The sequence below is a fragment of the Nannospalax galili genome, unplaced genomic scaffold (genome assembly GCF_000622305.1).
Source record: "Nannospalax galili isolate Female #2095 unplaced genomic scaffold, S.galili_v1.0 scaffold796, whole genome shotgun sequence".
Classification (NCBI taxonomy): Eukaryota; Metazoa; Chordata; class Mammalia; order Rodentia; family Spalacidae; genus Nannospalax; species Nannospalax galili.
The window spans coordinates 1,016,193-1,028,613 of record NW_008337084.1 but is presented as its reverse complement, the minus strand read 5'-3'; the positions used below and the strand labels follow the sequence as shown (position 1 = coordinate 1,028,613).

The window sequence follows — 12,421 nt, the reverse complement described above, 5'->3', positions numbered from 1 at the left end:
AAAAGTAACAGACTGGTGGAACTAACCTTCTTGGATGTTTAACAGACATACTTTGAGGCCTATACTAATTTGGTCAGAGGGATATAAAGGACAGTTTTTGCTCCTTGCCCTCCCAGGTCGACTAGTTCCAGGGGACTATGAGTGTCTCTCAAAGTGTCCTGTAATTGTGGTGGGTCACCTGTCCTCTTGATCAAGGAAGCTGAGAAGACCCCATGAGTTGGACTTGAACCAGTGTCCCATCTACAAAGAAGAGGGTCAACACAGAGGAAACATTTCCTCCATGCTTCCAAGCAAAGCCAACCATGGTCAAGCAGGACCTTTGACTTATCTTCACATAGGTGGAACTGGTAAAAGAAAGGAGCCAGGGCCTCCTCCCAAGTCCATGTGACCCCTGAGGAACAGATCCTCAAATGGCCTTAAGAGTAAAAATAAATTGGTTTATCTGGGCCAACTGTATGGCCTTAAACACCCAAAAGGAAAATATAGCCAAAGATTAAAAGGGCCAATATAATTTTTAAGAGTCCGTATGTATAGCTAAAGGCTACATAACAAGCAACAATGGCAGATAGGAGATAACTTCTTTTGAGTTGTTGGCCAGGGTGGCCCAACGGACTCCCAGATAATAACCTAGCATAGAACTGGAAACTGAACAGCAGACCCCAATCTTATCTAAAGGAATATTGACAACCGATTGCTGTTAGATGAGGAAGAGCTGACCTTTCTAAAACAAAGTCTGCTAGATAGGCTGACTAGATTCACCAGATGGATAAGTAGTGAGGAATGGCTGGGGTGCCGACAACACAGCAGACAGTAGCAAGGATAACAGAGTAGAAGGGCTCTAGTGGGGGGAGAGAGGCTATGGGAGGGTGCCATATGGGAAGTGGGTGTACAGTTGAATAAGATGGTTTGGGGTGTTCTGTGTGATACACACACATACACACACAAATCAACAAATTAAAAAATGCATTGTGTTTGAGGAGGAATCATAAAAGTTTATGTAATGTTAAATAGTAGAGATGATAAACATTACCATTAAAATCTACCCGATGACTTTATAGACATGCACAAGTACCAAGGATCTGAGTGCAACCAATTATGACTGGTAATAATCAGATACATACAGATTAGAGATGCATGCATCAACATCTCAGTTTTATGAGCAACAACAATGAGGGTTTCTGTAAGAAATGGTATATTTTAAATTAAAATGGAGATCTTTTTTAAAGGTTAAAAACTCATTCAATTTATGTCTTATGGGGTTATACTGAGTTCGATATTGTATAACTGTATTATTTCAACAGCAAACCTAAAAATTTTATAGCCACTTTTGAAATAGATTGTATTTTTGGTCTCAATACTGTTAATAAGTATGTTAAAGCTGTAATGAAATGCTTCTTCTAAAAAGAAAAAGTCAATTTATTATTTTTAATTTTGTATTGCCTGCATGTGTTTAAGTGCACCCATGTTGTCCAATGCCCATGGAGGTCAGAAGGTCATGAGAGGAATGCATCAGATCCCCTGGAACTGGGATTACTGATGGTTGTTTGAAGCCATGTGGGTGCTGGGAATTGAACCTGGGTCCTCTGCAAGAGCAGTCAGTGCTCTTAACCACTGATCCGTCTCTCCAGTTTGGCATGTGATATCTTTTTTTTTTAAATTTATTATTTTAATTTTATGTGTGTGTGTGTGTATTGCCTGCATGTAGGTAATTGCACCCATGTCATGCAATGCCTACAGAGGGCAGAAGAGGCTGTCAGATCCCCTGGAACTTGAGTTACAGCAGTTGTTAGCTTCCATGTGGGTGGTGGGATTCGAACCCGGGTCTTCTGCAAGAACAGCCAGTGTTCTTAACTGCTGTGCCATCTCTCCAGGCCCGCATGTGGTATCGTTTAAGAGTCTTCCTCTGCCTGTAATTCCAGCTTTGGGAGGCTGAGTCAGGGAGATTTTCAACTAATTTGAAGCCAACACAGGCTACAATGGTGAATTAAAGACCAGCTGGGAGTACAGTATGGGATCCAGTTTCAAGAAACAAAATGAGAGATGGAGAGCTGGCTCATGAGTTAAGAGCACTGGCTGCTTATGCAGAGGATGGGTTCCTTGGCTAACAAGCACTCCTAAATCCAGTTCCAGGTGATCTTGCGCCCTCTTCTGCCCCTGTGGCCATTGCATGCATGTGGTGTACTTCCATGCATGCTGGCAAAAAACATTAAAATAAATAAAGAAAAATAAAAAACTGAAACCAAAACCAACCAAACAAAAACCAAGCCCCCCCCCCCATAACCACACTCCCAGGATTATCTTGGATGGCACAAAGCTCACACAGCCAGTCTGGTGAGGCAGCTGGAACCTTGCCTGCCCCCACCTCTGTCCCCACACTCTGAGGCCTAGCTGTAGTTACTCACCTTAGGCAGACTCAGCCAGAAGTCATGTTTGCACTTCCTTGGTTACTACTATATTGGTGTCACCTCCATCCCTCCAGTCAAAAGAGGAATACTTACATGGCAGGGGAGACACCATGATCACAAAGGTGGTTTTCCCAGGGTGAGGCTCATCTATGGCACTCTGGATATGCTGCCCCTCCAGTTTCCCAAATGTGAAAAACTGGATTGTATTTGTGGTAGTAGAGACTGTGTTGGTGCTCTCCCCTTTAGAAAAAAAATCAGCATCTGAAGGACTGACTTAGTAACTCTCCATACCTGATCTGAAATCTACCAACCTTAAAAAACAAGACCAAAACCAAACTTCCACCCAAAAAGACAGGCTAAAATTTCTTATCAGACACAAAACCAACAAAAGAAATCAACATATCTAGGCCATTTTGCAAAACATAAACAATAGGAAAGACCAAGACAATATGCACCCCTCAGCTCACTGTCCCATAGAAATGTTCTACAGTGAGAATTACCTAAGAACCCAGATTCAGAAACTAAAAGAACAATCATAAACATTATCAAAGAATTCACAAAATTTCAAGAAAAAAACACCTCAATGAACTCAAAGAAGACAGGAGTAAATTCTTAAATGAACGCCAAGGAAATAAAAATACATAGTTGAATAAAACAATTAATACAGCCAGGCTGGTGGGGGCACGTGCTGTTAATCCCAGCACTCAGGCGGCAGGAGCAGATGAATCTATGCAAGATCAAGGCCAGTCTGGTCTACATGGTGAATTTCAGGCTAGCTGGGGCTACAGGGGGACCCTGTCTCAAAAAAAACCCCAAATAAATAGCAACAAAAAAAGATGAAGACAAGTCAGGATTTGAAAACTGCATTTAGTGAAAATGCAGAAATACTGAAAAAAAAATCAAACTGAAATAAAGATGGAATTAAAAGACCCAATAACCCAATTAGAAAATTCAGGGGAAAGCTTTGCCACTTTGCCAGTAGAAGACAGGCTGGGCACGGTGGCATACACCTTTAATCCCAGTATGCAGAAAGCAGAAGCAGGAGGATCTCTGTGAGTTCAAGGCCAGGCTGGTCTACATAGTGAGTTCCAGGACAGCTGGAGCTATGGGGAGACGCTGTCTCAAAAAGACCAAAAAAAGAAATGTACCAAGGACAGCTCAGTGGTATTGTTAAAACAACAACAAAAACCTCAAGCTGAAATAAAGATGGAATTGAAAAACTCAATAACCCAATTAGAAAACTCAGGGTAAAGTCTTACCAATAGAACGGATCAGTAGAAGACAGAATATCAGGACTTGAAGATAAAGTAGAGGAATTGGACCACTCAGCCAAAGAACATGAAAAAAATTAAAATGTAGGAAAAAATATGCTGGAAATTTGGGACACCATGAAAAGACTAAATTTATGAATTAGGTCATAAATGAGAAAAATCCCATATCACTGGCATAAACCAGGTCTTCAACAAGATCATATGCGGGGGTCTCTCCCTCTCTTCGTGGGTCATTGGCCACTGGTCCACGAGGGCAGGGGGAGCAGAAGCAGCGAACGGAGTCAGGACGGCCAGTGAGCACTGACAGAAGAAAGCCCTTCCGGGGAGGCTAGTCCCACGGTGCAGTGAAACAGCAGTGATACAGCTCCAGACTCAGTGAAACAGCTCCGTTTATTCAGTGGAGGAACTAGAGAAATTATAGTGTGGAGGCAGTAGCCAAAGCCTCAGCTGATAGGTGCTCACAGTATGCTTTATTTACATGTGGTAGTGGGCTCCTATCCTCCGACTACCAGGCAATGCCTGATTATCATATAGAAAAAACCTGGGGGTAGTTTTTACTCCAGGTAACTATGCCAAAGGTCATGTTCCAAATAAGGTCAGGCATCCATGTTTGGTGGCACTTTCCAGGTAAGCCAGGAAGAGAGCAGGAGGACCCCTGCTGAAAAGGGGAGTCCTTCCATTTGGCACCGAGCCCCTTAGGGCTATCTGGACATGGAGAACTACAACCCTAACAGCAGGGTTTCCCAACAATCGTAGAAGAAAATGTCCCCAAAGTAAGAAAAGGTATACCCATACAGATAAAAGAAACACACAGAACACCAAATAGACAGGACCAGAAAAGAAACCCCTCATGCCACACTATAGTTAAAACGCTAGTTATACAGGTCAAAGAAAGGGTATTGAAAGCTATAAACACATCAGAATAACAGATGACTTTGCAATGGAAACTTTAGAAGTCAGAAGAACTGAGGTCAATGTACTTCAAGTTCTAAAAGACCACAGGTGCCAACCCAGACTACTTTACCCAGCAAAACTAACTGCCACCATTGAAGGATAAAGAAAAACCTTCCATTATATGAACAATATAAAAAAATTCATGTCCAACAAATTAGCCCTAGAGAGAATGCTGAAAGCAATACTATGGACTGACAGGAGGGATAAACACAGTCAAGAAGCTATGGAAAGAAAAGAAATGAAGCTATAACTACTGTAATGCAAGATAGGCCTAAGAACACAAACAGCAAATAAATAAATGAATAAATGACAAAGATAGTAATCAACACACACTTTTCAATAATAACTTTAAACCTTAATGTTCTCGACTCTCGAATCAAAAGATACAGGTTAGTTGAGTGCATTGAGAATCAGGCCAGGCATAGTGGTGCATGCCTTTAATCCCAGTACTCGGGAGGCAGAGGCAGGTAGATCTCTGTGAGTTTGAGGCCAGCCTGGTCTTCATGGTGAGTTCCAGGCGGGCTGGGGTTTGTGAGACCCTGTCAAAACACAAATCAGCAAATGAAACAAATTTTGGGGTCTGGAGGATATGGCTCAGTGGTTAAAAGTACTGGCTGCTCTTGCAGAGGACCCAGGTTCAGTTCCTAGAACACACATGGAGGCTAACAACCATTCCCAACTCCAGTTCCAGGGGTTCAGCACCTTTTTCTGACCTCCACAGGCATTGCACAACATGGGTGTTCTTACATACATACAGGCAATACACTCATATACATAAAAGAATAAATAAACAAAATATTAAAAAAAAAAGAAAATTGGGAGTGAGGTTCTTTGGGAGGGGTGGGAGAATGCAGTGATATGAAGGGGGAAAGGGGAACATTAGTGTAGGAAGGGTTAAATGGGATGGGGAATGGGAGGGCAGGGCAGAGGGAGTATGGGGAGGAATAGGTAACACTGGAGATCTTTAGAAAAAGCCATATGGAAACCTACAACTACAGAAGATTCTTAAACTATATACATATGCATTATAAAAAGAGATTAAAAGGAGTTACCCTAAACAGGGGACATTGCCCCTTCTAGACACCATAAGCTAATGAAAAAGCAAATAAAACCCCTCAAAGCCAGGAATGGACTCCTTCTCTAGAAGCTGTTAACCAGGGGTTCCATAGACCCTCAAACTATACTGGCCATTGCCTCTGCTCTTGGTTATCTTACTTGATAAGACCCTATTTCTTAAGATACTACATACAAGAGCTGTAGAACAAACATGGAGAAATCAAGCTGGTGCAGACTTCAGAGCCTCATCTCCACTGACTAGTGTTGATAGTGCTGGAAGGTGCTATGCATGGTACCAGAAGGAAAAAATAATCATCAACTTTACCCAGCTGTGAATCCTGTGAATCCTATAACAACAACTGACCTGTCAAGATATGCCCACGGGTGCAATTGTGGCACAAATATTATGGGAGTAACCAACCACTCTCTAATTAGATTTATGGTCTGCTTCCTAGGATAGAGCCCATTCTGGACATTGGTATCAGGCTTGGGAATCTGAGGCTAGACAGGTTACAGGACATAGGTGAAAGTCTAATTCTAGTTTTCTACTAAATAGTTGATATATTAAACTGACTCCTAATGACTTAATGTTATACCCATATAATAATCCATTTCTCAGTTCTCAGAGGTTTCCTTATACAGCAGGTAGTAGTTAACACAGCAACACACAACTGGCCAATGTGCAGAGAATAAAAGGCTGCAGAGTGCTTATCCCTGAATAGGATACCTATGTCAAACTTGTGCCGCCCAAGGCTCAGGGATCATTGTGGAAGAGGGGGCAGAAAGAGTGTAAGAGCCAGAGGTGGTGGATGACCTCAAGGAAACAGTTTTTCAAACAGCTGCTTAGTTACTCGTATGAACTCACAACAATGCTAACTATGCACAAGTAAAACTTTAGTAAACGTGTTAACCAAATGAAATAAAATCAATCCTTTTGTTGTCTATAAGACACTCATCTTATGGAGCTATGGTTCCCCTCCTGTGAGCTGGAACTGTGGTCCCCTCCTGCGAGATAAAGCTGTGGTCCTCTCCTGTGATATGGAGCTGTGGTCCCCTCCTGTGAGATATAACAGTGGTACCCTCATAATAATATGGACTCCCAGTCCCAGGATGGATGATTGGAGTGGGTAGTGCTGGATCAGGTACTCACCCACTGTTGAAGATTAATGCATCTTTCACCTCTCACTGGAGAAGTTTCCTCATGAAGCAGATGGTGATTGACACAGAAACTTACAACTTTCTAATGTGTGAGGAGGAAGGGGCTGCAGAGATAACTCTGAGTGGAACACCTCTGTCAGGGTTCTGGAGGTCAAGGCTTAGAAATCATTGCAGAGGAGGAGATGGAAAGAATGTAAGAGTCAGAGGTGGTGGATGACCATGGGGGCAGAGCAGAGTTCTCCAGACAGCTGGTCAGTTACTCATATGAACTCACAGCAATGGTGACAGCATGAGCAAATCCTATGCAAGCCCCAGTGGATGAACCCACACTGGAGAACATTTGGGGATTCAAGTTAGACTCCATAGGCTTTATTATACAGAGAAAGTACATTGAATTTAGTTAGGGGTGAGGGTGTAGGGAGGTGTGGATGGGAGAGGGGATATAAATGTCAACAAATTATATTGCATCAAAATTGCAAAAATTCAATAAAAATGCAAAAAATAGACATCTTACATTTAAGGATAGGCACCACCTTAGAATGAAATGATGGAAAAAAGTATTCCAGGCAAATGGGACTAAGAAACAAGCAGGCAATGCTATCCTAATATTTGGCGAAATAGTAAAATTACTCAGAAGAGATAAAGAAGGACACTTTATTCAGATCAAGGGAGCAATTAACCAAGAAGCTACTGCAATCTTAAACATGTATGCACCAAACTCTGGTGAAACCAATTTCATAAAAAGCATACTATTGGATTTCAAGACACAGATTAACCCTGACTCAGTAATAGTAGGTGATTTTAATGACTCCAATTTTTCAATAAAGAAGTCATCTAGATAAAAAATAAAGATAGAAACATCAGGACTATATGGCATCATACATCAAATGGCCCTATTAGATATCTACAGAATATTCCACCCAAACACACAAAAAAATTCACATTCTACTCAGTAGCCCATGGAAGTTTCTTTAAAATAGATCATATACTGGGATACAAAAAATCTCAACAAATACAGAAAATTGAAATAACTCCATGTATCCTATATGACCATAAAGCAATAAAGCTTAAAATCAACAGCAAAATTATCTCTAGTAATTATACAAACTCAGACTCATACAGATTAAACAATACACTATTGAATGATGAATGGGCCAAAGAAGAAATCAATAGATGTATAAAAATTCTGGAATTAAATGAAAATGATGCACAGCACAACAAAATCTTTGGGACACGTTAAAAAGTTACTAAGAGAGAAATTTATAGCTGTATTCACCTACATTAAAAAAAAATCAGAACGAGTACAAATAAATGACCTAATGATGCAATTCAAGAATTTGTAAAAAAAAAAAAAAGAACAAACCATGCCCAAATCTAGTAGAGAGGATGAAATAATAAAAATCACAGCAGAAATGAACAAAATAACAACAAAGAAAGCAATGCAAAGAATCAGCAAATCTAAGAGCTAGTTCTTTGGAAAGATCTGCAGACTCTTAGCCCAATAAACCAAAAGGAAGAAAGAGGAGAAACAAATGAACAGGATCAGAGATGAAAAGGGAACCATTACAGCAAACATCAAAAAAATTCAGAACATTATAAGGAAATACTTTAAAAACTTATACTCCATTAAGTTAGGCCCAGATTAATTCACAACAGAACTCTGCCAGACCTTTAAAGAAAAGTATACCAAAACTCCTTAAATTATTTAAAAACATAAAAACAGAAGGAGCACTTCAAAACTGCTCCTATAAAGCCAGTCTTGCAGTACAGTAATGCAAAAACCAGGTTAAGACACAAACATCTGAAAGGAAAGGAAGGAAGGAAAGGAAGAAAGAAAGAAGGAAACCTCAGGTCAATATTCCTGATGAACATAGATGCAAAAATCTCAATAAAATACTTGCAAACAAAATACAAACAGATCATTCACCAAGTCAATTCGGCTTGATCCCAGAGATGCAAGGATGGTTCAATGAACACATTAAATCGTATAAGTGGACCTGAAGACAAAAATCACAGGATCACCTCAACAGATGCAGAATAAGCTTTTGACAAAATTCAACATGTCTTCATTATACAAGTTTTAGAGAAAATAGAACTGGAGGGAACCATACCTCAACATGATGAAGGCAGATATACAATAAATCCACAGCTGACATCACTCTCAATGGAGAAAAACTAGGATTTCTATTAAAATCAGGAACAAGGCAGGGCTGTCCACCACCCACACTCCTTTCCAATACAATGCTTGAAGCCCCAGCTAAAGCAATAATACAAGAGAAGGAAAATGAAGGGTTACTATTTGGAAAAGAAGTCATCAAATTATCCCTGTTTATTTGGTGATATGATATTATACAGAAGAGGTTCCCAAAAAAATCACCAAAAAACTTGTTGAAATGATCAGCATTTTCAGGAGAGTGCAGGAAACAAAATCAACTTAACAAAACTCAGTAACCTTTCTATAAACCAAGAGCAAGCACACTGAAAAAGAGATCATGAAAACACTTCCATTCACAATAAGCTTCAAAAACTATCTAGGAATAAACTTAACCAAGGAGTAAAAAAGACCTTTATGGGCTGGAGAGATTGCTCAGTGGTTAAGAACACCACTGATTCTTGCAGAAACCTGGGTTCAAATCCCAGCACCCACATGATGGCTAACAACCATCCATAACTCCAGTTCCAGGGTATCCAATGCCCTCTTCTGTCCTCTGCAGGCACTACATGACATGGGTGCACTTACACACATGCAGGCATAACACTCATACACTAAAAAAATTTTTTTTTAAAAAAAAGAGAGGAAAAAAGACCTTTACAATGAAAAAATTAAATCTCTGAAGGAGATTGGGGAATACAATAAAAGATGGAAAGACCTTCCAAGCTCATGGAAGATTGGTAGAATTAATATTGTGAAAGTGGTCATTCTACTAAAAGCCATTTACAAATTTGATGCACTCTCAATCAAAATCCCCATGATATTCTTTACATAAGTAGAAAAAAAATCTTAAAATTCATATGGAAACACAAAGACCCCAGATAGCCAAAGCAATTCTGAGCAAAAAGAGCAATGCTGCAAAGATTGCTGTACCAGATGCCGAGCTATATTACAGAGCTATAGTAATAAAAACAGCATGGTACTGGCACAAAAGCAGACATATAGATCAATGGAACAAATAGAAGACCCAGCATAAGTGCATGCAATTACAGTCATCTGATATTTGACAACAATCCCCAAAATACACACTGGAGAAAATACAGTGCTAGGAAAACTGGATGTCCTTATGTAGTAGAATGAAATTAGACTCATATCTATCATCCTGCCTCCAAACCAACTCTAAGTGGAAGAGACCTCAATGTGAAGCCTGAAGTACTGAAAATGTTAGAAGAAAACATAGGTAGTACCCTACAAGATAAAGGTGTAGGAAAGAACTTTCTAAATAGGGCTCCATTTGCTTTGGAATTAAGGCCAGCAACGGGCAAATGGAGCCTCATTAAACTGAAAAGCTTCGTACCAAAAGAAACAATTAATTGAGTGAAGAGGAAACCCACAGAGTGGGAGAATCTTTGCCAGCAATACATTCAACAGAGGACTAATACCCAGAATATACAAAGAACTCAAAGACCAAAAAATCAGAAAACAAATGATCCGATTGAAAACTGGGCTATGGATCTGAACAGATAATTGTCAAAAGAAGAAGTAAAAATAGCTAAGACATTTAAAAGTGTTTAACATCCTTAGCAATTAAGGAAATGCAAATTAAACTTCTTTAAGCCTTCATCTTACCCCAGTTGGAAAGGCTAAGATCAAGAAAACAACTGACATGAGAACAAAACATCAACAAAAAAATACATAATTTAGTAAAAACCCTTTGAGTCATTATCAGTTGAGGAATCCTGTACCAATTCACCACGTCCATTAAAAAGATCAGAACGTGTGCACCCAGTGGTCCTAAACTGTAATTCCTCGGGTATTTAAATTGTGACAGATCTGCTCCCTGAGCCACTGCCAGTCCTGCACAATTTAAATGAAATGCCCATTATTTAATGGTTGGATTGTGTCCTTCACCTCCAGTGATTGATTCCTGACTTTATTTGTGAGTAGGACCTTATTCGGAAATGGGGCTTTTCTAGATGTTATGAAAACAAGCTATCTGGATTATATATAATTAAAGGGGATCGTAATGAAAGCAAGCAAATTTGGACACAGAAACACAGGGCAGGGGCTATGTGACCACAGAGGACAGACTGGAAGAGTGCAGGAACCATGAGACCCAGAAAAGTGCCAGTGGGCTGTCTCTCTGGGTCCCTCAAAGCTATCAGGGCTGGCTCTGTGAACAAATGATTTTGCATTTTTAGTCTCCAGAACTGTGAGGCTATCAACTTTTGTTTTCACAAACACCCAGTTCCTGGTAATTCAGTACAGAATTCTGGCAGCTAATAGAAATAACCACATCCATTATTCTTTTTCTTAAGCAGTATTTTCCCATAGATCACATGCTGAGTGAGGTTTGCTGTGTCTGACATTCATAGGCTTACATCAGAACTTTTAGAGGTCAGAGAATTAGCTTGTGTCTCCTGTATGTACCTTCCATTCCAGTGGCTTTTTATAAAACTTGATTTGCAAATAGCCTTTCAGCCCACAGATTATTGGTCACCAACCAATTTATTAAATATTGAATTAAAATAGTAAAAGAAAAGAAAACAACTGCTAACAAATGCTGGTGATGATGCAGAAAAGCAGAACCCTCATTCACTGCTGGTGGGACTGCAAACTGGTACAGCCACTATGGAAATCAGTTGAAGAATTCTCAAAAAGCTAAAAGCAGATCTGCACATGATTCAGCTGTGCCACTCCTTGCCCTATACCCTAAGGACTTGATATCCTACTAAGGAGAGATTTGCTCAGTCACATTTATTGCAGTTCTTTTCACAGTAGCTAGGAAATGGAAACAACCTAAATGTCCTTCAACTGATGGGTGGAAAATGAAAATGTGCTACATATATACAACAGTATTCTATTCATCAGTAAAGAAAAATGAAGTCATGAAATGTACAGGTTAATGGATGGAACTAGGAAATTTCATACTGAGTGAGGTGACCTAGATCCCAAAAGACAAAAATAACATGTTTTCTCTTATTTGGGGATCTTAGTTCTGAGTTTTCTTTAAAAAATTATTTCTTATTTTTTATGTGTATGAGTGTATTGCCTGCATGGATGTAAGCGCATCTGTGCCTTGCAATGCCCATAGTGATCAGAAGAGAGCATCAAATTCCCCTGGAACTGGAGTTATAGACACTTGTTAGCCACCTTGTGGGTGCTGGGGATCGAATCTGGGTCCTCTGCAAGAGCAGCCAGTGCTCTTAACTGCTGAGCCATCTCTCCAGCCCCCTACCTCTGAATCTTTAGATGTGAGCATATAATCTGAAGTAACAGCAGAAGCCATGAAAGTAGGAAGAAACATGGTCCAAAGGGCTCCACAGGAGGAAGATAGTAGGACACTGACACTACGAAGGGGGTACTGGGAAAAGTGGGGAAGGACTTTAACAGTAGAGAGAGGAGGATAACAGAGAGGGAGTGGG

The 12,421-nt window shown here is 40.1% G+C and overlaps 1 non-coding gene across 1 annotated transcript; it reads left to right on the top strand.

Annotated features, from left to right (window-relative positions):
- The first annotated feature begins 2,490 nt into the window (after positions 1 to 2,490).
- Positions 2,491 to 2,648, top strand: LOC115070195. Its single transcript, XR_003849395.1, has one exon. It is a non-coding gene; the product is annotated as a U1 spliceosomal RNA (small nuclear RNA).
- The last annotated feature ends 9,773 nt before the right edge of the window (positions 2,649 to 12,421 follow it).